General features: G+C 38.9%; 1 protein-coding gene across 1 annotated transcript in view; it reads left to right on the top strand.

Moving 5' to 3' along the window:
* Positions 1-26,703, top strand: part of agbl4 (AGBL carboxypeptidase 4) — a 764,316-nt gene that overhangs the window by 572,764 nt on the left and 164,849 nt on the right. The gene's annotated exons all lie outside the window — the stretch shown is intronic.

Raw genomic sequence — 26,703 nt, 5'->3', positions numbered from 1 at the left:
CTGCATTTAAAACATATATAAAAACTATATTTCAAAAGTATCCCTTATGTATCCTATATGTTTAAAGTATCCCTTTGGACATTTCAGTGACTGTTGGCTAAAAGTGTCTTTAGGCTGTATTGAGCCAACTTTGTTTCTGCAGCATTTTTGGTTGAAAGTTGCTTTTCTTTTATTGGGTTCAGATAGCTACACTTGCTTACACCAATTATGTCTGTTGTACGTAGTGGTAATCAGGGAACTGGCACTGTGCCTCCGTTGTAACAAATCCCTTTGTAAATGTTCTGGCTTCAGAAATACAATTAAACCATTTGGATACTGTTTTGTGCAGTGGAACTTTATTGGCAGTGGAGAATTTATTGAAGCTGTTTTTCAGGTGGTGCAGCACTTGTGCATAAAAAGGTTTAAACATAAAAGAAAGGATACAAACATGACTCATTCCAAGAATTAAGACATTGAGATTAGGCATTTGTAACACCCTTACCATCTCCCTTAATTTGTCGACTTCCCCCTAGGCCACATAGCCCAACACTGCCTCATCTTTCAGCCCCAAACTGCCCGACACTACTACATAGGAACTTAAGAATTGAGAGGAGGCTATTCAGCCATTCTTGCATTTTTAAATCAGTGGATTATCCACCACAGAATTTCACCCAGCTGTTTCTTAAAGGAACTCAGAGAGTTAGCTTCAATAACATGCTTGAGTAGCTATTTCCAGCCCCAAAGCTCTTTGTGTAAATTGTCTCTCCTTATCTTAATTTTCACTTGTGGTCTAATGGTTCTTATTGTTCTTTCCCTGCCCTTTCTGCCTCCCATTTTCCCAGCCTTACCAAATGCCCCACACTACTCTGAACAGGAGTACAGATTGACCAATCTTCACTTTGAGAAAAGGAAATTATTCTTGGCACAATAATCAGAGGAAGGGAGAGAAGGAGAGAGAGAGATTGGAGGTGGCACTATTTATAAAAACACTGTCAGCGTGTTATGAAAACAACCGTCTGTGAAAGCAAAACTTCCTGTTATTACTCTAATTATATCCTTTCTCTTTGAATTGCATACTTTATCTCCCTACACTTCATTATTAGAGACTATGTTATTATTCTAGTGTGGAAGAAAGGAGAGGGAAAAATAAGCACACATGAACCAAAATAAATAAGCATGAGTGTGTTAATGAATAACGGATGCCAGTGATAATTAATCTGGCACAGAGAAGATGAGATGAGAGGGAATGATATAGAAATAATTTGGAAAATGTACATCATTAACCTGCTGTTGAGAATTAAAGCTCTTGACCTACCTAAAGCTGCTCAACAAATAACATGTATTGTAAACATATTTTATTTCCTTAAATACTTCAGGCACCACCCACACAATCCAATACGTGTTTCATATTACATTGTAGAAAAATAAATAAAATAAAAAGCCAATAAAATAGTTTATCATATTCATCTGAATGCAGAAAAGGAACTTAAAAATATCTTTATAACATTTTCAAATGTGTTATCTCTTGCTTGAATTCTGCTAGTAATAAACTTTACAAATCATCAATTATAGCTGCACCAGTTCTCAGCATCATTGATATGTCCCTTGCTTTTTACAAATGGTAGCATTGAAAAGCGGTGGATTGCAGATGGTGCTGTCACAAGCCATATAAACCAGCTCAAAATTCCCCAAAGCCTATGTTTTGACACACCATTGACTGGGCAGGAGCAGATGTAAAAGTTTGAGGTGGCTGTGTGCAACATCTGTTGCAGTTCAGCCCAACAATACTCTGTGATGATACCTGACAAAAACTGTTATAAAATATGTTTTCTCTGTTTTTATCGAACTACACTAAGGGCCGGATAAAATAAAAATTTTGACCCACCCGCTAATAACAAACTACAAACCTGTTCATCATAGCAGTTACATTTATGATTACAAGAAAGTGTCATCTTACTAAAATGAAGCCATAAATTATTACAATTCTGTAGTTTTCTATTAGCGAGTGGGTCAAAGTTTTGATTTAATCCGTCCCTAAGTCTCTTTTTATTTATACTAAGAATGTATGGCACACAATAATATAGAGTAGCTGCTGCAGATGATATAGGCAAGGTACCAACATGTGTCTGATAAATTACACCATGTAACCCATTTTTTTAGAAAATGGCTATTATTCCCCACAAACTTTGCTTTTGTGACCAGGACAGTGATATTTAGAAATTTACCTATTTCCAATGAGAAAACAGACGAATTTGAGTCAGAAAAAAACACATATGAATCTAAATTAACATGTATTTATACTAAAGTAATACAAACATTACTATAAAAGATTTAGAATTGAGTAGTTTTTTCGAGATTTACGATTATACAGTAAATACAGTAGTGAACGAAAAGACACAAATTCACCCGTTTTCTCATTGGAAATAGGTACATTTCAAAATATCACTGTCCTGGTCACAAAAGCAAAGTTTGTGGGGAATAATAGCCATTTTCTATACTTCTGAGGCATAAGCAAATAGGAAATAACACTTACTACCCAGGAACAACAATTGTGTTACGTAGTGTTATTTTAGCATGCTATTTTCTACTACACTTCTTCTGCCTTTCCATGAACTTTGCGCTTTCCATGAATCGCAAATTACAATTTTGTACCCAAATTGTCAGAGGCTGCTCTCTACTATTTATAAATACAAACACAATATTGTACAAGTTCATAATTTGTGATTCTTTATTATATACAGACAAATTGTTCTTCCAAATCCAAACGTCATTGACAATAAAATATGGGAAGGCTTAAGTAAATATATTATTTACTGAGAATTTTTCTAATTAAGCAATGATCATACATAAACAGGCTTTATCCACTAATCTAGTTACATACCCATAAAATGTCAATTTAATGCAGGAAATGTGTATTTCATCCATCAAAATTAATTGTATTTTCATTGTTCAACAACTCCAACTGCAACAGCAACAATAAAATACGTGTTTTATGCCTTTTGTCCACATTAAAAAAAAAAAATACATATATTTTTGCCAATGGTGCTAATGCATCACAGCTCATTGTCATGTCCCCTGTCACTACACTTGGGGAGGGTGAGGAAGTATGACTGGGATCCTCCAATCCCAGCTACCCTCAAGCCACCCATCATATTACACACTACAGGCTATACAACCCACACAAGGTCCAGCACCAATTGGAGAAGAGGCACGTCCCCCCCAGCAGATCTACAAACCTGCAGGGGCCCAGGTAGCCAGCAGGGGATGCTCATTAGTGGTGTGCTGAGAGAGACCCAGCTGATTTAGCCCTAAGCACTCCTGGTCACAATCTGCAAATTACATGAGCTGGGATTGAACCAGCAAACTGTGTTTTTACTGACTGAGCCACTTGGGAGGTCCAATTTGCATAACTTTTAATCATGCTTAACCAGATATACTTTACTTTACTTGCACACTCTGTGTCCTTAGAGTATGGATATGGTATTATAGCCTGACAATCAGGAGGTTTGTATGTTAACATGGTTTGAGAGAATTAGAAAGAGTGTAAGATTTTTCTAGGGTACAGCATATATCATGAGAGATCCTTACTCCATCCAAGCTTATGTATCCACACACCCTGTAGTTTAACCATTTCATATCCCTATATGGTATGTACTCATATAAACATATCGGATTCATACAAGTGAACACAGAAACAAAAAGAAGGCAGAGGAGGAAGACCAACGGAAGACTGCTAAAGACACATCAGGCTGAAATGACACATAAACTGAACTGATCTGCAAGGAACAGAGAAAAAAAGGGCGTTGTGCATTTTCTTTTCTGTATCGAAAGAAGCTTAATAATAAATATTATATGGATATAATCCAATGATATTAGTTTTGCATTAGACTTGGTCCAAATAATTGATTATTGTATACTTGTGACTCGCCATTTTCCCTCAGAAAATAAGACTATAGAGATGGTGGTGTGATTGTGTCGGAGAAACTCTCATGCTCATTGTCTGGAAATCATATGAGCAAATAATTTTTTCATGGTGTGAGAGACTGAGGGTGTTTAAGGGTTTGTGAGTTTTTCGTTATTTCCCCAGCTGGTCATAAACAGCAAGCAAGCTGATCTAATTTCCGAAACCTTCTCCTCCTCTTCTGCGTGGGGTTGAACACAAAAATGATGCAGTGACAGAACCAAATTAAATGCAACCCTAATATAAATTAGACAGGGTTAATATCTAATGTGTTTCTTTGGGACATAGATCATAGAAAAGCTGCTGAAGCATTAACATCTGCCACCTACTCCAAGTTAACATCCTGTAGTGTGAACCTTGATCCCCCCACATTATCTCATTGTCACCTCTGCCAATATGAACATGACAGTCAGAGTGTCCATCACATCTTGACCATTATGGATGTGAGCCGAGGCTTTGTGTTTTTGAAGGACATTGCTTGGGAAATGTGTTGTTTCTTTTCTTTCTTTTGTTTGTACAAGCTTGGTATTTGGGGAGGCTGGAAATGAGCTGGAAACGCATTGTCGGAGAGACTGTTTCAGGCCGAGGCAGTCCTTCAACAAAGGAGGTATTATTGTGCTGATTAAGAATCGACCACATTTCATTTAAACAAATGTGATGCTCTCTTTGAGAAATGCCTTTTCATTAGGGTTATTATTTTGTTCCTAAGAAGTACAGAAACAAATACGCCACAGGAAGCATTTACAACGCGCTGCCCACCCCCCCCACAGCTATGTTTTTGTTCTCGCAGCGCAGACAGTTTCCTCTGAATATTCCACAGCATTATTTTCCAATACCTTCCACCTCATTATTATTATTTTATTCTCTAAGTGATCTAAGACAGGGTGTTTGTAGCTTTAAAAGGAAGCTGACAACTCCTGCCTGCCAAAACAAATTTTTCAAACAAAAGATGGAAATATCAATAGGTATTTAATACGTCATGAATAAATAGATAATATTGACCAAGCATGGAAATAGAATAAGTAAATCCATTCATTATGTTTTGTTTGGTACTGGATCAAATTAAGTACCTTGCCAGAAGAAAGCTTTGTGCTCCATGACTGACTTCATAAACAGAGTGACATGGTGACACAAATCCAACATTGTCATTATTAGTCTAAGCAAATATAGTTCCTGCTCTTGAGGCTGTTATTGGTATACCACATTTTCCATTATTTATTAATACAGCTGATCTCTGAGGCAAACCCTCAAAGGTACCTGATGCAAACAAGTGATCTTCGGTTCTTGACTGGTAGCTGTATTGTGCCAGAATTACTCTTTGGATTTGGATTTGACATTATGGATTTCTAAGCATTCGTATCTATATTCTATGTTTTAATCTACAAATAACATAATATGACCAGCATTCTTTGAGTTGGGGGTGGATAAGTAAATGAATAATTTATTTTCCACACCCATGTTTTATTTTCCTTAATCTTTAAAGTCTAGTCAGAGGCAACTTTTTATCCTCTCCAGCAAAAAGTTATAAAAACCACCCTGTTGCTTGTATGTAATAGAAAGCTCTGCCTAAAGCCTCCTTCCTGTGATTTTACAGAAGAGAGAGATCCATCAATTTACTTGATTTGACTAATCTATTATAAAGAACGAACCCTCAATCTCTTTTGTTTAGTTCTTCCGCAGAGTTAAGACTGCTATTAACAACAAATCTCACACACTGGAGAGACATTATTGGCTATTCCTGCATGAATGCATTTTTGTGTTTTTTCTGATTGTCGTGTTTTAAATTAGAACAGACTATGGTGCTCCCAGGCCTAAAATGAAAAGGTGTTAAGCATCCTCACTCTTTTTTTAAATAAAACAAACAAAAAAGAAAAAAATATATAGGAATTGTGATTTGCATAAATAGCTCTTGTTTATCTTTTTATAGACCTGTTCCTTCTATGATGAGGATTAATTGTGTCCACAATTTCAGAGACTTCAGTAAAGAATTAAAAATAAATATCTTCCTCTATGGCTGAATCGTCTTAGAACAATCCTCTTTACTAATACAGCTCTGAAATTAATATTTGGGAAAGAGAATATATGGAGAAGGCTGGTCTCACCAATCAATATCATATCCTTTGGAGTAATAGTGGCCTTAATTATCTTGAACTGAATTGGCCTGAAATATGATCACTACTTTGCGCAACTCATTTGTTCTTTTAAAGAGGATCAATTCTCTTTGCCGGATTGCTAAAAATAAAGAATAGGTTGGCAGTTGTCTGTGATGACATGCTGAAGGACACCTTTTTAAATATTTTATTAAGGAGTTACACAATATGGACTGCTAGTATGCTGATTGTCACTTTGAAAGTCTGTCATTGGGCAATTGCATTAGTAATTTATGTCCCTGTGCTATTTTGAAGTGGGGGAGGGGACTGCTTATTTCATGGGCTATCACTTATTTTATTGCCAACTGTGGCTACTTCATGGCTAATTAGTTATTTATGAAGCACTAATTAACAGACAAAATAAAGCAATACAAGTAAAAACAGCAGATGCAGTTTTGGAGAACAGCTTAAAAAAGTACAAGGCTATCACAACGCAGGATACAAGTAATTGCCAAATCAAATATTTTTTTCTACAAAACAATATTTCTTCCCCTTTCATTTGGAGTATGTATCATTATCTATTATTATGATTTGATTCCTTTCTAACATGTCCTCAACTACAAGAACAGCACTGCTCAGGAGTACACCATTTGAAAGTTGAATAGGCAAAGAAAAACAAAACTCTGCTGTTTGCATGGTGGACTGTCTGTGAAAGGACTTAACAATTGCAGATTCCAGTCTGGGAGGGTGTAGAACAAAAAATATTGGTGATTACAAATATTGATCATTAAAACTAATACATATTTTTCCTATACTTAGTTATAGGAATGCTGTCTATCTAATGGGAGATTGCTTATGAAGTCTGACATCAAAACTATGTACATATGATTTCTCTCAGAGAAACAAAAAGGCATGTTACTATTCAAGTCACAGGAAAATTACTTGCGTGACACTGGTCTGCAATCATCACCATTCATTTTATTTTATTATTTCTTTTGGAAGCCAAGGTAATTTGTCATCAGTAAAGATAAATGATCAAGGCAGTGTGCAGCTAATTGGCCGTACATGATGTCTGGCTCTCTACAATGAGCCGAGACGCACCGTACCAATGATTCTCCCAGAGCAGCTCTGTTGGAAATTGAACCTGTTCAGTGCCTAATGTGTTCAAGTGTCATTGAGTGTAGCATATACTTATTGTAAGTGCACAGTTGTTAGACCAAACAATTAGATTTATTCAAAACAACTAAAGAATCAATCTAAATAAACAAATTCAATCAAATCAAGTCAAAATATATAGTTTACCCCAACATGTACTACCTTCATTTGTGCAATAAGCTTGATTTTTATATTATTGGAGAACAATCTGTAAAAGTTTTTATTTACCCTCACTACCTGCCACCCAAGTCCCATCACCAAGGCACTTGATCCCTTTTGATTTGCATTTTTTATAGATCTAATCACAGCTTTGGTGACCACATCTTGAACTATATTTTCAGCAGCTGTTTAAGATGCAGTTTCACCATTACAATTCCTCTTTTTGGACTGGGCACCACCATCCTGAAGAGTCTTCGAAAGAGCCTGCCTAAACCCTGCCAAGCCATTGCCGTCTTCTTATAGTGCACATAGGTGCTAGGATCAGCATAACCCCTCATCACAGTCATTGTAACTTGTAACTGTGCATACAAAGGGTAGAAAATGTTGTTCCATTGGAACGTTACCAAAACACAAAGGAATGTTAATATTCTTATCCAGTAAAATTTTTATTGTGATTTATTCAAAATTTATCTTAAGGACAGGTACGTGTGGTTATAATTAATACATGAGTAAATCACTTTTTTTTTTTTAAGGGGAATGTATCTCAAAACTCTCTGGTGTGAAATTATATCCGTGTAGAAAGTAATTCAGTGTATACCAGCACCAGGGTTTCCCAGCAACCAGCAATGTTGTTACTGTTGTTTTGGACATGAGTCTTTCAGTAGGAGCATTTCCTTAGTGTATCAAAACCAGCAATAGTTTCATCCATGATCAATTTCCACTTCATCCAGTCCTCACTAGTCAAAATATTTTTCCATAACATGTTCATTTTCCTCCTCACTATATTTAAAAACAGGTTCAAATTTACAAAAACATTCCGCTGGTTTCACAAAGAGCATCTTCCTTAATACAATTCTTGTATAATCTGTTATAGGCATTACTGCTCTACAATGCTTGTGAAGTAGAAAGCTGTCCCACTCATGGCTTTCAAATTTAAGAGCCTGGGGTGACATTTAGGATGTTTTTTGTTTCTAATACCTTATCAAGCCTGTGCCTCTCCACACATGTACATGTAACCAGTCCTCATAAGGGTTTTCAATTTTGGATATAAAAGGAATAGACAACTCTACACTGGGTTTTCTTCGCTGGGGATTTCTTGTAGACACTGTTGAAAATTGTGAATGGCAAGGCTCACAAAGAGAAAATCGCTATTTTAAGAAAGAACCCTGAGAACTTGAATAGATCTCTTATTTTAGGAGGAGGAAAAAGCAGCTGAATTGGGTGAATCAAAGTGGGTGTATTTGTTTCAGACTAGATGTCATTGTTGCGATGACAATGGAGCAGTTTTTCTGTGCAGGCAAATAGGTAGAAAAAAGGCGGTGGGTTTCCCCTCAGTACTTACCACTACAATGGACTTCTCAGTGCAGAATCTCTCCAGCAGAATCGCAGTTGTTTTGATCATTTTATTGCCACAAGCTGAATCATAAATCATGTGGATTGTTCTTGTGCACTTTGCAAGCCCACAATTGTTGCCAGACTAATGAAAGTTTAGCCTTTGCTGAACTCAGATTGCAGTGTTTGAAACCTGCCTACTAGAACTGCAGTCTGTTCTATCCTTGCACCACAACGTAATACCTATTTTATTTTGTTGAAGATATATTCTAGGCCAAAGCCAAGGATATGATGCACAGATGGTCTTCATGTCTGATAGATAAAAGTGATAGAAAATCTGTTTAACGGATCGTTTTTTTCTTAATGTGTGAATACAAATACAAAAAGGTATCAAAAAAATGCAAGGGCTGCTGGGTAGGCCAGTAAAAGTCTCACTCCAGACTACAGGACTACAGGATGAGTACAGCTGGCCAATCATCACTGGGTCAGAGTGGGTAGAAGTAATTCAGCACCAGCATATTCCTGTAGCTTCCTGGGGGGCTGTGGTTTCAGGAGGTTACCAGTTCCAGTTGCATCTAGTCATCTGATTGGGTAATACATCTGTTGAGAGGCATTATGGGTTTGGAGTTAGAATATCAATAGGTTGGTTCTGACAAAAGCTTTTTCAGAGTGTACATATTTTGTCTAATCCCTCCTGAAGAAGGACATAGTTTTAGCAGTGGGATGAGTTCTGTAATGCTGAACATAACTGCAATATTTAGCTTTAGATACATTACAAACACATTGTTGCTGACTTTTTGTAACTTCATGTAATTTCCTGGCAAAATGTGTGCCACGCAAGAAAAATTTGACTTTGCACAAAGTTTTGTTGGCATTGGACTATAGCATTTTTTTCCTGTACCTTGCAAACCTGTTTGACCACTCAATTCCGCCTGTACATGCACTACCAATATGGCAATTCCTCACAACAGCCAAGGGAAAATGCAGATTAACGAAAGTGACCTTTTCGTTAAACACAATATTGTGGACGTAATACTAATAAATATTACCCAATACCCTTAATTGTCTGTATGTATGTAGGTCATCACAGAATCAAACATAATGTTATTATGCATATTACTGTTGCTGTGTGTCTAACATTAATGTGTTCAGGACCTACTGCAGTGCTGTGTAGCCGCAATATCATTGGTGATTTAAATAGTGTGCTTCTGACAAAGCTATTGGATGATTTATTTATATATTTTACTTAACTTGTTATGAAATTCAGTGCTTATTTGGATGCCTTATTATTATTATTATTATTATTATTATTATTATTATTATTATTATTATAAATGTATTGTTGTTGTTTTTGTACATTTAGCTTGGCTGAATTCGATTACTTTGATTTAATTATCCACTCTAACTGGATATCATATTTAACATGTCGGTCCAGGTGTTCAATTGGGTTGAGATCTGGTGACTGTGAAGGCCATAGCATATGATTCACATCATTTTTATACTCATCAAACCATTCAGTGAGCCCTCGTGCCCTGTGAATGGGGGCATTGTCATCCTGGAAGAGATCGTCCCATCAGGATAGAAATAGGATAAAGGTGATCACTCTGAATAACTTTGTAATGATTTGCATTGACCCTTCCCTCTAAGGGCACAAGTGGACCCAAACAATGCCAGGAAAATGCCCCCCACGGCATAACAGAGCCTCCGGACCCCCCTCACTCTAGGGGTCAAGCAGTCAGGCCTGTACTGTTCTCTTGGTGTCACCACACATGCACTCGCCCACTTGTCGAGAACACTAGCCAGTTGAGTAGGCTGTGACTGATGCTCCTGCCATTCGTGCCCCAATAATGACCCCTCTTTCAAAGTCACTTAGATCCTTTCCTCTTGGTATCTTGATCCAAAATCAAGGTCAACTGGGCCTGCTCAGCATTTTTATACATGCCACAGAGCATGATAGGATGTTAATTGCTTAATTGTATCATGCAGTACACCTGTTTGGAGGCATCTGCATTTGTTATGTTCCTCCACTCATTTATTCAGGTTTTTCCTTTAGTTTGTCACCCGTCTGTATATAAGTACTGTGCAAAAGTTTTAGGCAGGTGTGAAAAAATGCTGTAAAGTAAGAATGCTTTCAAAAATAGACATACTAGATTATATTTATAAATCAACTAAATGCAAAGTAAGTGAACAGAAGAAAAATCTACATCAAATCAATATTTGGTTTGACCACCCTTTGCCTTCAAAACAGCATTAATTTTTCTAGGTACACTTGCACACAATTTTTGAAGGAACTCGGCAGGTAGGTTGGCCCAAACATCTTGGAGAACTAACCACAGTTCTGTGGATTTAGGCAGCCTCAGTTGCTTCTCTCTTCATGTAATCCCAGACAGACTCGATGATGTTGAGATCAGGGCTCTGTGGGGGCCATACCATCACTTCCAGGACTGCTTGTTCTTCTTTATGCTGAAGATAGTTCTTAATGACTTTCGCTGTATGTTTGGGGTTGTTGTCATGCTGCAGAAAAATATCCCAACTCCATTTTCAGAAATCCAGCTCTAAACTTGCAAGGAACCTCCACCATGATTCACTGTTGCCTGCAGATACTCATTTGTGTACCGCTCTCCAGCCCTTCTGCAAACAAACTGCCTTCTGCTACAAGCCAAATGTTTCAATTTTTGACTCATCAGTCCAGAGCACCTGCTGCCATTTTTCTGTACCCCAGTTCCTGTGTGTTCGTGCATAGTTGAGTCGCTTGGCCTTGTAGCCACATCAGAGGTATGGCTTTTTGGTCGCAAGTCTTCCCTGAAGGCCACTTCTGACCAGCCTTCTCTGGACAGTAGATGGGTGTACCAGGGTCCCACTGTTTTCTGCCAATTCTGAGCTGATGGCACTGCTGGACATTCTGATTGTGAAGGGAAGTAAGCATGATGTGTCTTTCATCTGCTGCAGTAAGTTTCCTTGGCTGACCACTGCATCTACAGTCCTCAACATTGCCCGTTTCTTTGTGATTCTTCAAAAGAGCTTGGACAGCACATCTGGAAACCCCTGTCTGCCTTGACATTTCTGCCTGGGAGAGACCTTGCTGATGCAGTGTAACTACCTTGTGTCTTGTTGCTGTGCTCAGTCTTGCCATGGTGTATGACTTTTGAGTCTTCAGCAACCTCACCTTGTTAGCTGAGTTTGGCTGTTCCTCACCCAGTTTTATTCCTCCTACACAGTTGTTTCTGTTTCAGTTAATAATTGTGTTTCAACCTACACATTGAATTGATGATCATTAGCACCTGTTTGGTATAATTGTTTAATCATACACCTGACTATATGCCTACAAAATCCCTGACTTTGTGCAAGTGTACCTAGAAGAATTGATGGTGTTTTGAAGGCAAAGGGTGGTCACACCAAATATGTATTTTATTTAGATTTTTCTTCTGTTCACTCACTTTGCATTTAGTTAATTGATAAATATAATCTATTAACATGTCTATTTTGAAAGCATTCTTACTTTACAGCACACTTACTTTCACATCTACCTAAAACTTTTGCACAGCACTGTACATATATACATACACTTATATATGTATATGTGTATGTTCTATGGCTCTTTCATAAGTGATAAGTGATATGCTCATGTGGAGAATGTATGAGGGGGGCGAATTATCTTCACCTGTGTCGGGGTTGCTGGGTGTACAGTGAAGCATTACTGTCCAAATGCCTACGGACACGCTGTATGCTACTAACTACATTTCCTATGTATTTATGTACAGTATGTATTACCATTCAGTCAAAAAAAAGACTGTTTGGAACTTGTTCTGGTGCAACACACATACAACCATATATAAAAAGAGAGACAGCCTCACACTTCCCATTGTTGACTGTGTGTTGGAATGTTGCTGTGCGCTGGACTGGAGCTGTCCCCTGAAATAGTGCTGTGTGCGGAACGCCATCCTTTTCAACGCATTATTTTGCACGTTGCAAACCTGTTTTATGCTGTTCACAGCTTGAATATAGCAGGAATCATGCATAACTTCATAACTTCACTCCCTCCATTTTGCACCTTGCATTCAATTAAAGGGTGAACGGCATCCATTCTGCACAGTGCAAAACGGGATTTTGAATATAGCAATAATTGTGCATTTTTGCACGATAGCCATTTGCGCCGTGCAAACCCAACGAATGTCTGGCCCAACATCTATCTGCTATCCTTAGCATAAGAGTGGTATTGTGTACACTTGCAACAGTTAATGCTTTGCATTACTCCTGGTATGCATTCTGTGTAATTATGTGAGTCTCAGAGCCATCGAAAGTCAAAAACATTGGCCTATAGGATTGTTTCCTTTCAGAAACACAGCTGATGCAAGGAGCATGACTGAACTTGCTGACACGGGGAAATCAGTAAATTAGGGGTTTTGCTTGCCAACAGACACATGAATACAATTGGAACAGCACCAGTTGCTGCTATGTAGTAGACAAAGGAGTAACTAACCGAAAGCCTCCATGTCACAAGAGCCACTGCAGCTCTAGAGACTCTTCAGAAACACGGGTCTGCATCACACCCAATCCCCCTTCTCGTCCCTCCTGCTGCAGTGACAAGAAACTCATAATTACAATTACAGCAACACAGGCCCCTGTCCCTGATGGCTGATCTAAATCAAAAAAGAGAAGAAAATCACGTTGAAGCAAAAGCATCCAAAGTTCTGCCTCAGTTACTTTTCAATTACGACAGGCGAAGCAGAACGGAATTGTTAGTGCCATTTATCGACTGTGCTCCTCTCTATTAAAGAACAAGTGAAGAAATCCATCTTGTTGTGTAACAACCTGACTATTTTATAATAACAAAGAGCTCCCTTTTGTGTCAGGCAGCCTTTGTCATTTGGCGGGAGACAAGAAAAGCAAAGAAAAGGGTACATCCAGTGACACACAGATGCACACACACACACACACACACACACACACACACACACAGAGCAGATAATCATCTCCTATTGAAGTCCTATTGGAAGGTGCCTTCTAGTTCTCATCCCCGACAATTCATTCCAGGGGCTTTTCAAATTCAGTAGGACCTACTGAGGTGGAACCAAAGTAATAGGTAACTGTATTGATTACAATAATGATCGGTTAGTGGAAAAACTGCTTTTGTGCTAAATGAAGACAAAATGGGAGAAATTGAGAGCAGAGCTTTCCCTCCAGTCTCGGGACTGGCTCAGCGGGTGCAGGGTTTTCCATGGATTGGAGAACTCCTCTGTGGGTTTGTTACAACTACTGATTCATTCTCGGTTACATAAAAAGCGTGCACCATGGAGAGGTGGTGGATTGTATTGTTCCTATTCAAAGAACAGCAGGCAGTTAAAGGACAAATAAAAGGACAGGATTCTGGAACTCGGGACACAGTACCCACATGTCAACCAGTCTGGCTCACTGGCAGTATCTCACACAAGAAATCTATATTAACACTAACTACAGTATTTCTACATTATTATGAGGATTGTGTGCTGAATGAATGAAAAAATTAGAAAGGGACTGACACTTCAAGTAGTTTCTCATTCAGTTGCTTCTAGGTGAAGAGTTTGTATGACATCACACGCAGCAGGCACCCATCTCCCACTTGAAACCTGACTCCAAACTGTTCAATTAATTTTTTTGGGGGGTGGGGTGGGGAAGGGGTGAGCATCCATCAGATTTTTTAATGTTATTATTTTATTAAATACTGCTCAGCAAACCTTTACTTAGATTAATATGTTTCGTTCTTTTTGTGAGTATATCCACCCTTCCAAAATGTTCCCTTGTATCCAGATAGCAAATGCCCCCTTGTCCTTCCAGCCTGTACCTGTTTCAGCAGTTGGTTCATTGTTTATTAGTTAAATATCAGATTTCCTTCCACAATACATTGATATGTGTGTAGTCAAGAAGAGAGAGATCTTTTTCAAGCAAATAAAAACCTGTTTAGCACGCTGGTGGGGAAAAATCTCTTCTGCAGCTGCTACTTTATGTGATTTTTTTAAACATTTTTTTCAGAAGAAAATTGATACTATTAGATCTAGCATCTCCATTTTTGATCCTGATCTCAGTCATGATCAAGCTTTTCTAGTTTTTTCTAGTTTGGCCTATCTAGGTAAGTTTGAGCCCATCACTCTCTCGTCTGGTGTCTATTGTCCGACATTTGAACCCTGCTTACTGTTCTTTAGATGTTATTCCCCCTCGTTTTTTGAGACAGGTTTTTGATGTTGTTGGTTCAAGTCTTTTGTCAATAGTGAATGATAGTTTAATAAATGGTAAAGTCCCGTCTTATTTTAAGCATGCCGTGGTGCAACCCCTTCTTAAAAAGTCTAGTCTGGACCCTTCTGTTTTAGATAATTATAGGCCGATCTCGAAATTACCTTTTTTATATACAATTCTAGAGAAGGTTGTGTATAATCAGGTTTCTACATTCTTAAATGACAAGAAGAGTTTTGACAAATTTCAGTCAGGTTTTAGATCAAAACATAGTACTGAATCTGCACCTCTTAAAGTGTCAAATGATTTGTTAATGGCTGTAGATTCAGGAAACTGTGCTGTTTTAGTGCTCCTTGATCTAAGCGCTGCTTTTGACACTATAGATCATAATATTCTTTTAAATCGCTTAAGTCAGTGGGTTGGAATTTGGGAGAGTGCACTAAACTGGTTTTCTTCTTATTTGAAGGAGAGAACATTTGCTGTTGAAATAGGAAATTGTACCTCCATGTCTGCTTCCATCTCCTCTGGTGTTCCTCAAGGATCTATTCTTGGCCCGATTTTGTTTTCTTTGTATGTGTTTCCTTTGGGTTCGATTTGTCAAAAACACAATATTGCATATCATTGTTATGCTGATGACATTCAGCTGTATCTCCCTCTAAAGCCTTATGATAATTCTTCATTAACTTCTCTGTTTGATTGTTTGAGTGATATCAAAAGATGGACGGTCGATAACCTTCTCCAGATCAACGAATCAAAATCTGAAGTGGTAGTGTTTGGCCCTCCTGATCCTGAAAGTATTAATCAACTTGGACCTTTATCTACTAACTGAAACACTCATGTGAGAAATCTTGGTGTCATTTTTGATTCAGAATTAAAATTTGATTAGCAAATTAATTCAGTTGTAAAAGGTAGCTTAAGGGTTTACATGGACTTGTACCAGATTATATTTCAGACCTCTTATATCAATTTCAAACCGCTAGACTTTTAAGATCTTCACAGAGTTTGCTTTTAAGTGTTCCTAAATCCCGTTTGAAAACCAAAACCAAACCAATGATCTGGCTTATACTGTGCATGTTTTAAATTGTGACTATTTTAAATTTTGTTAGTGTAAAGTACTTTGATCAACATATGTGCTATACAAATAAATGTGATTGACTGACTGATTATTTCATTTCATTTTATTTCTTTATTTTTATTTACTGCACGTCCCAGTGCCCCCAAAATAATGACAAACACCACCTCATTTGTGTAATTTGTTTTCCTTTATTCTCTTACATTACAACAGGACAGTTGCAATACACATGGTGCACAAGGTCTTCAAGACAACAGGGCATCAGGATACATATAAACTTCTCTCAGATAGTAGTCTGGCCTTGGTGGAAAAACTACAAAAGAAAAAATGTCCTAATTAAAAACAAAACAAAAAGAAACAACCTAAACTAAACACTAACTAGCTCAAATATTTTGCTTCTATTCCTGTACACGTACCTAGACAAAGGGACAAAAGAAAGAGTCTTAGACTCCCTCAACCCTTGCCTCCACTACCCTCACTCTCTTACCTTCCATTGACTGTTTTTCCCATCTATCTGTCAACTGTGCTACCTCCTCTTTGTTCTCCTCCCTTACCTCCTCCCTTGACTCTCTCTGTCCTCTCACGTCTCATCCTGCCCGTCGCTCCCCTCCTCAGCCTTGGCTCTCTGCTGTTCTCCGCGCAACCCGAACTAGTCTGCGTGCCGCCGAACAGAAGTGGAAAAGGACCAAACTCCCAGCTGCCCTCGAACTCTACCGCTCTCTACTGTCCATATTCTCGTCCTCTCTCACCTCAGCCAAGAAGTATTACTTCCAACCTCTCTTTGAATCCACTGTCAACAACCCACGCAAACTCTTCTCCTCCTTCTCCTCCCTCCTTTACCCCCTTCCCCCTCCTCCTCCCCATCTCTCACTGCTGATGATTTCGCCTCCTTCTTCTCCTCCAAGATTGCAGACATCCGCAGGCTCTTCAATACTCCACCCTCATCTCCCATCACACCGAAACCTCCCACTGATCAAGCTTCCTTTTCTTCTTTCTCGCCTCTCTCAGATGCTGAAGTTTCTGCTCTCCTCCTACGTCACAAACCCACAATGTGTGCCCTGGACCCTCTCCCTTCTCGCCTCTTCCAAGCAACCGCTGCTGATCTTCTCCCCTTCATCTCCTCCATCCTCAACTCCTCACTCCTCTCTGGCTGTTTCCCCTCTGCAATTAAATAAGCTGCTGTCATCCCACTGCTCAAGAAACCAACCCTTGATGCCACCTCTCCTCAGAACTACCGCCCTGTCTCCCTACTCCCCTTCCTCTCAAAGACTCTCGAGCGGGCGTTCCATCGTCAGCTCTCTGACTTTCTGTCGCAACACTCACTCCTTGATCCTCTGCAATCCGGCTTCCGCACAGCTCACTCCACTGAGACGGCTCTCCTGGCTGTCACTGACTCCCTCAGCTGTGCTCGGACGGCCTCCCTCTCCTCATCCTCCTTGATCTCTCCGCAGCATTTGACACCGTTGATCACTCCATCCTCCTCTCCTGACTCGCTGACTTTGGAATCTCTGGGACTGCTCTCACCTGGTTCTCCTCCTACCTCAGTGACCAGCCCTACCAAGTGACATGGCGAGGCTCCTCATACACCCCCCAACCTCTCCTCACAGGCGTTCTCCAAGGCTCCGTCCTGGGCCCGCTCCTGTTCTCTCTCTACACTCGCTCCCTGGGCCCCCTCATCGCTTCCCATGGTTTCTCCTACCACTTCTATTCTGATGATGCCCAGATCTTCCTGTCTTTTCCCTCTTCCGACCCTCTCATCCCCTCTTGCATCTCTTCCTGCTTGTCTGCTATTTCCACCTGGATGCACTCGCACCACCTCAAGCTCAACCTCTCCAAATCGGATCTTCTGTTTTTCCCCCACTCTTCCTCACCTTCTGCTGACCTCCCCATCTCGATCCCCTTGGAATCCACCACACTCTTTCCTTCTTCTTCCGCTAAAAATCTAGGAGTCACCCTCAATCCTCCGCTCTCCTACACCCAGCACATCACCACGCTAACACGCACCTGTAGATTCTTCCTGAGCCGGATCCGTCCCTTCCTCACCGACTACTCGACTCAGCTACTCGTCCAGTCACTGGTCCTCTCCTGCCTGGACTACTGCAACTCCCTCCTGGCCGGCCTGCCTGCATCTACTACCCGCCCGCTCAAGCTCATCCAGAACTCTACCTCCTCTCCTCTCTCCTTCCTCCAGAGCCTGCTCCTTCTCATCCCTGGCCCCTAAATGGTGGAACAACCTTCCCACCGAAGTCAAAACAGCAGAGTCCTTGACCTCATCTTGACACATCTCTTCTGACAGTACTTGTAATATTAGTCCTCTATCCCTGCTAGATAGCACTTCACAGTTTTTATTATGCTTCTCGCATTCTTGATTGTTTTCCTCCTTGCTCCCTTTTCCGTTGCCCTTGACTGTGACCCTACATCTTGACAGCACTTAGCTTTCACCATCCAGGATGTAGGACCTCACTTACTATACTTGTGTAAATTGGAATTTGTAAAATGTATTATTTTGAATTGCTGTGTTTTAGTTAAATTGAATTTGTAATTATTGATGCCTTGTATATTTGCACTTATGTTGTAAGTCGCCCTGGATAAGGGCATCTGCCAAGAAAATAATAAAAAAGAATAATAACAAGTCCCACCCTATTCCAGAGGGATGCACCCCAAACAATAAATCCACTTTAATATTAATTTCTTTATTAGAGCTTCCCTCTATGAAACGGTAGTGCAATCATTATTATTATTCAATTCAATTAAAACACATTTCCTTTGTCAGTGGGTTGGCAGTTTCTGGTAGCAGATAGCAAAACTGACAAAAAAGCAGCATCCACAGAGGAAAAGCCTGATAGGGTTTTGATTTTGATTTTGAGGAAGTTTATCCAAATGAGAAAAAATATATATTGATACAATCATAAGGGCTGTCAGCATTAACACGTTAATGCATGTGATTAATTTAAAATGAGTAACGATTTTTTTTTTACGCAATTAATCGTGTTTCTCTATTTAGAGTGTTCTGTGCACCCATAGTTGAGCTACAGATGGGATCGTGATGGAGAAGAAAGGTGGATTAATGAATAGCTGTTTCCATTTTAAAAAACTTTTGGATGGTTCAATGGACAAAAGGTGATATGTAATCTCTGTGAAGGTGATCGCCTTAAAACCAAACATGCTAATGTTCAAAGTGCTAGTCAAGGTGGTGTATGGCATCTGTTATAATACTAGCATTATCATCTGAAAATGTGGACAGACTAGTTTGTCTGAGCAATTGGCTCAGTGAGAAGAAATAGGTGACCTGCAGTATTATAGTTTTAGTTCCAATAAGAACATAAGAAAGTTTACAAACGAGAGGAGGCCATTCAACCCATCGTGCTCATTTGGTTTCCATTAATAACTAAGTGATCCAAGGATCCTATCCAGTATATGTTCCCAAATTATCAGCTTCAACCACATCACTGGGGAGTTTGTTACAGATTGTAACTACTCTCTGTGTCTTGAATGCCTTGAAGCCCAATATCCATTTGTGTCCCCGGGTCCGTGTGTCCCTGCTGATTTGGAAAAGCTCCTCTGGTTTGATGTGGTCGATGCCTTTCATGATTTTGAAGACTTGAATCAAGTCCCCACGTAGTCTCCTCTGTTCCAGGGTGAAAAGGTTCAGTTCCCTCAGTCTCTCCGAGTAGGACATTCCCTTCAAACCTGGAATAAGTTTCCCTTTGTTTTCTTTCCTTAGTGGAAAATCTCCCATTGTTAGAGCTCCCTGCCCCCCTGGTCCCTAGTTTAAATGATTCTCAATTACTCTGCACATACGCTCTCCCGATGCATTAGCCCCCCCTTCTGTTTAGATGTAGACCGTCCGGTTTGTACGTGTCTCATCTATCCCAGAAGAAAGACCAATGCCCCATAAATCTAAAGCCCTCTTCCCTACACCAGTGTTGAACTTTCTAATGTCTGCCTGTCTCCCTGGCCTGGCACGTGGTACTGGAAGTATTTCAGAGAAAACTACCGTGGAGGTTCTGCTCTTCAGTTTTGTTCCTAACTCTTTAAATTTGTCTTGCAGAACCTCTGTCCTACCTTTTCCTATGTCATGCGGGTCTCCTTATCACTAGAACACACTGTGCTCTGCACCTCTAAGATTCCTACTATAACTACCTCCCTGTTCTGGGGGGGAGTGGGCACCATGGTGCTCTGGTGCTCAACTGCCCGCCCATCACCCTCGGAGCCATCACTGTCCAACTCAGTGTCCAGCAGTTGGAACCTGTTGGGCATTTCTAGTTCTTGGGATGTCTCTAAGGGTTGATTGTGCTCTTTTCTGTGGTTACGACCTACTGTAACCCAGCAGTTCTCTACACTTTCCTGCTCTAAAGTCTCAACTCTCCTAGGTTTTGGCGTGCACACCATCTCTCTCATGGGTTGATTGACCAATTCTTCTATATCACTAATACAGTGCAGATCAACAAGCTGAGACTCAAGATCATGGACCTTGATCTGTAGGATTTCAACCTGTCGACAACGTTCACAAATGAAATCTTGTTGAATGAGTTCATCCAGGAAGGCAATCATTCTGCAAACCTGACACTGTAATGGCCACATGCTTCTAAATTTAGTAAGTTGTTGGTGCCCTAAACACTGTCTCTTAGTTTTTGTCCCCTAATTCAACTGCTTGGCCTTTTTTTTTTGTTTGTTTGTTTGTTTGTAACAGCACAGCTGTTTCTCTACAGCTGCTTAAATATCTTTGTGTTCAGCTTCTGGCCACCAATTGACACCTCACTGACTAACTGACTCCACCTCCAGATCCACCTCCCAAACTACAAACTACTACTAAACTAGCAATAAGATTTACTTCAATTAAGGCAAATCTAAAAACAAGATTAGGAATGCTAAGCCTTTCTGAAAGTAAAAACACAACAAAATAGCTCTCTCTCTTTCACCTGTCCTGTGTCTGACTTGGGTAACTCCCAAACACTTATTTATATTGAGCCTATGACTATAAAAGTCTAGAAGATGCCGTGCAGAATTTCTTAGAACTTTTTTTACGTTTTCAGTTTAGTTAATGTGGTAACGAGAGAACGAAACATTATTAAAAGCATTATTACAAAGGCTAGGACGTGGTACTTCTCAAAGTACGGATAGGTAACAGGGACAACATATACAGTTACAACACATATCCCCTAGGGTTGTGACAAAGTTCGAATCCACATTTGCAGATGTTGAACTTTGCACATCCAAGTTCTGTCAAATACTAAACCAAACGAATTCGAATTTGTAGCAAAATATTTTTGTCTACCATTGCAACACGCACATGCATGAATTCAGTCTGCTCATTCACTCAGTACGGTCCAGATGTTGTTTTGCAGAGAGAAGGAATTATGTGATTGTTACAGATAGGGCTGTAATGCTGTCGGAGTGCACCAGACCAGAGCGCCATACGTGCCCGTGCATCATCACTTCAAGAGTTAAACCTCTGCATGTCATCTCCCTCTGTGATGCTCTTCACAGCAGCTACTTCCCAACAAAACAGAGCTGCTTGTGTTTTTGAATGTAATGTACAACTATTAGCCTAAACTACATGTAAATAGTAAAGTGACTAGTAATAGTAATATTAGATACATGTTAAGAACTTAAGAAACCATTTTGAATTGTAACTTTTGCATCTGAACAGGTAATTCAAAATGTCTGAAGACTCATGCAAGTGTTAATTTGAACAGTGAAATAATAGTAATACAAGTACAACATTGCTGATGTTTTTTCATCTCTATTTCACATTTACAGCATGTAAATAAAATGTGTTAAATATTTTCTTTTTAAATAAAAACTGTAGCTAATTGATTTTACAGTAATACTGACAGATACAAACTGCCCCTCAACCTACAACTAATTACGCTACGTCCGCTTCCACATTCGATGGAATTAATGCTTTAAAATCCGCATTTGCCTGATGCAGATTTCTGTCAGCTCCATCACATCCCTAATATCCCCATTTAAGCTTAATTGTATGGCCTGTAGTGTTTTAATTATTTTTTATTTAAAACAAAATAATATCTGTGCTCTTTAATAAGTCCAATCCTAATGACATTATTACAAACACTATTATAGACACTTGTGTCCTTGAAAACTGGGATGTACACATCTGTAGGAACTGGGGTCAGGCTCACAGGGGAAGGCAGAGGTGTGGGTGGTGAGTTCCTGGCAAACTCTATTCCTGGTGGTGTTTCTGGAACATCTGTATCTGGCACCTAAGATATCTAGTCCTGATCAAACAATGTACTAGTGGCCACAGCTCTTGACTCTGTAGATGTTGCAATGATCGTTGAGTCAGAAACATAGTAAATACAGATGTGGTCCTGATGGCTTCAAATGGCACGTCCATCTGTCAGCTTCACGGTGAGGGAAACTGTCCCACTCTTATTCAGAATTACTCCAGGGACCCAGTGTAGACCTTACTAAAATTGTGGACATAGACACAATCACTCATATTGAAGAGTCATACAACTCTTTCTGCTTAGCTTGCTTAGATTCCACTCTAGATTTGATGGCTGGGTGATGCAAATCTCAATGTGATCTCTGCTTCCACCCCATCAGTAATTCAGCAGTTGAAAGGCTTGTAGTAGTTTTGGGGGTTATCCTGTATTTAAACAGAAAATGTGCCAATTATGTTTCAACAGTCCCACTAGACATCCTTTTCAATCCATCCTTCATGATCTGCATGGCTCTCTCTGCCAAACCATTTGATGATGGATGGTAAGGTGCAGTGTTTAAATGGCAGAGTCAATTTTTCTGCCTAAACTCCTGAAACATCTCCCCTGTAAAGGTTGTGCCATTGTCAGTGATCACCATGTCAGGTAAATAGGTAGCAAAAACCTGATGCAAATTCTCAATGGCAGTTTGAGCAGTAATGCAGTTCATAGAATGTGAAGCTATCCATTTTGAATAAGAATCAACAATGACTAGAAACATGTAACCCATGAAAGGTCCAGAAAAGTCTAGATGCAGCCTTGACCAAGTGCGACTTGGCCATTCCCAGGCATGTAATGGGACAGCGATTAAATATATGATTAATTGTGATTAATTTGTGAAAATTAGAAATGAATCATGATTAAAAAATATATAATTTGACAGCCATAATTATAATGTAATTATAATTATATTGTAGATTACTCACATTAATTCACAAATGTTATATTGAAGAGAAGGGAATCTCATGTATATGTATGTATGTATGTATTTATTTAAAGTTTTTCCAATTAACTCCAGGTCCATTCTCTTTCTCCACCTGGAATCTGAGCAGATATAGATATATATATTCTGGATATAGATTTTTAAAATACTTTTAATTCCCCGCATTATATCTGTCAGACTTCCGTCATCTGTGTTTTTATGTATTGTATGTTGTAATGTTATGTGTGTGTACCTCTGGTTTTGTTTGGGTTTTATTATGTGCAATGCTCCAGAAAACACTATATTCCGAAAAGGCTTCCCAAAGCCAGAACAGAGGAAATGGAGAATAGTTTCAAACAGGTGTATTAACATATGGTTATTATTATCAAATGTATTGTACTCATCTTGCTTAGTTGCCAATGTCTCATTGCTCTAAGGATCTCAATCCAGACATTTTTTGAAAGATCAAAGGGAATCTGGTTTAACACAATGGCTGGACAAATTGTTTCAGACTCCAACAACCCTTGTTGTAAAGAGCCTCCTGTTTTCAGTCCTGTTAATGTCCACTGCTGTTTCACTATTGATGACTAAGTTGTGTTCTGAGCATGTCATTAACTTTCAGGAAATTCAATACTTGCCTCTCACTGGAATTCTGGCCTTGAACTGATTCCAGTGCAGCAATGTCCTTTGTCTAATGTAGCAACCAACATAATACACAAAATATTAAAAAACGTCTTACTTCTGCATTTTACTTGTATTATCTCAGCATACACATATATGGAACAAAACTCAAAGCTTCTATGTTTTATTTGTATTCAAAATGTATTAAAAACAATGACTTGAGTGTCTCAAGAAAAGAAAAAGAAAAAGTTAGTGGTGCTGATGGTCTGTTTATTGATATAATTGGTATTTGTTTATTTTAATCTAAGCTGCAGTTTTGTGGGAAGAGAGGTGGGGCAGTGTGAAGCTGGAACAGGAAGGGGTAGAGGTGAGCAATAGGAATAATCATCAGGGTGATTATTCAGGGCAGGTGAAAGAGCAGGGCAAGCATTAAAGACACTGCATTCATGGTTTTTACATGCCTGTACAGTATGGCTCACTGTTGTTGTGATTGCAATACCCATCCATAACATTAAGATCAGAGTGCTTGTTTTGTCCAGTCAGAGATTTGTTTATCTTGTTTTTCCCCTCCAACCAATATCACATCCTCCTGTTTCATAGTTTCTGGTGTGTGTGTTGGGGGGGAAATCTGACATCTGAATGTGTCTACTTCAGCTGTGCAAAAGTACACTTTTATAGGTAACAGAAATAAACTATTTGCTGTTACTGGACACCTTTTTTTTTCTCATTAACCTTTCCAAGGCACTGATGCTTACTCCTGGTTATGGATAGCTGCAGTCCTAAGCTTTATATGGGAAACTGAAGAATAGCAATGGCAAAAGACCTGGAAACAGTGATGAAATTAACTAATGTAATAATTGATTAAATTTAGAAATTTACAATTGGTACAAAGCTAATTTGGTCCAAGTCTATTGTATAGTCTTGTAGGGGTTAAAGGTGCCTGGGGGAAAAAAGTATTTCAGCACTATTAAAAAAAAAATGTTTAAATGGGTAAATCAAATATACCACACATATGTATACACATTCATGTGAATATCATTCCCTGTGTGAATTATAAAATGTGGGTATTTGTGAAATGTTAAGTTAAGATGGCAGGGAAAAATTAACAAAAGTCACAAATGGATGAAAAGTTTGTTTTGGCTTCCTTGTGAATTTTTCAGATTTGAATAGCAGAGCTATGGGTGTACACTACACCAGTTTGTTCTTGTTAATCCCAGAATGGTATAACTACACAGCTTGACATTTCTGTCACTGTAATGGATCAAATGCATCGTCTTTAATTAAACAGATATCCAGTTCTCATCTGGCAGAAAGCTCCTTAACAGGTTCAGGCATGTTTTCTCAATTTAGGTAACTCACTCTCTGCAGCACCTTGTATAAAACAAGTAGAAGGTAACTATGTATATATAATATGCTACCTGTTTAATATTTCAGTACTGTATGCTACAAAGGCAAGGTCAATCTTGAGAGGAGTAAACATATTTTGTTGTTGACTAAAGACTCACATAGAACACAACGCTGTGGTTAAAGCCCTAGTTTCTATACCTGACCTCCAAACACCATGGTGACCACCACCAAACCGGACTACCATCACTACAGACAGGTACTGGATGGAGCCTTCCCATTTATAGGAGCTCTGAACATCTGCTGTTAGTTGGCTTTGTGAGTCTGAGAGAAAAGCAGAGCTAGATCTTAACTGGACATGGAAAAATAACTACAGAATCTGTGGATGCAAAACTCCAGCATTCTGACATTCCTATCATATATATATGTATGTGTGGGCTGGTTAATGTGGTTTACGAGGTTATAAACTGGTAATTACAAAATTATTATGCAAAAACTGTGGTTTATGAGGACATTGCCAATGTCCCCATAATTCAAATTGCTTAAAAAACATACTAAATTATGTTTTTTTTTTTTAATGTAAAAATGCAGAATGTTTTTTATGAGGGTTAGGTTTAGGGTTAGGGGATAGAATCTATTGTTTGTACAGTATAAAAATCATTATGTCTATGGAGAGTCCTCATAATGATAGCGGCACCAACGTGTGTGTGTGTGTGTGTGGGCAGGGTTGGAGCACCCTGTGTTAGATTACTCTCAGGTCTATATAATAATTGATGAGGTAGTTAGACACTGCATTGTTCTTTTATCCACATATCACAAGCTGTAAATATATATTTTAAAAATGGCATCTGGTTTAGAGCAGATATTCAGTTTATGTCTGTCATTAATAAGTTACTTATGGTTTAAGTCATATGTTTAAGGCATTTAAATATAAACTTCTGAAATAGATCTTGGTGTTGATGTTGACCCATGCAATAGGCATTGATGCTCTGTGAAGAGATCACAGCAGAGAGGCCATTATGAACCATGGCTTTGAGCTGAAAAGGAGAGAAAGGACTTGAGTTTGAGAGTTTGTTGTATAAAAACTTGAAATATGGGGTATTCCTTTTGTTTTAAATAAAACAAGCAAGACAGGCTGAATGGTCTGCTTTTTGAAGTTCTGTTTTTAACATCAGACATAATCAGTATTCTGCAAATAGTGAAAGTTTATGTTATTAAAACGTTAAATGCAATTTGTTTTGTTGTTTTTGTTTAATGCAATTAAATTTGTTGTTGGGAAACTATGGCAAAAAAAATAAAAAATCGTTCAGTCTTGCCTTGTCAGAGGGATTAGACCACCACCGGCCAACTTAAAACCTGACTAACTAGTTTTCAGTAAGCTGCGTTCCTCTTTGTCTTGCCAATATGATGAAAGAAAAGCTTGATGGGAACATGTTTGTTAGAACTGGTTTAAACAGTTTTTTTCTCTTATTGAGAAACGTGGAGATAGAAATATGCCTCTGGCAGTTAACTAACCCATCCCCCCCGAATTGTAACGTTTTCAGTTTGTTTGTTTATTTTTTAATGAAAACTTTTCTAATTTATTATGCTTTCGTTATGGAATTATTAAAATTGTATTGATAATTCCACAATAC

This window comes from Amia ocellicauda, chromosome 19, assembly GCF_036373705.1.
Source record: "Amia ocellicauda isolate fAmiCal2 chromosome 19, fAmiCal2.hap1, whole genome shotgun sequence".
Taxonomy (NCBI): domain Eukaryota; kingdom Metazoa; phylum Chordata; class Actinopteri; order Amiiformes; family Amiidae; genus Amia; species Amia ocellicauda.
This window is presented reverse-complemented; position numbering and strand designations above follow the sequence as displayed.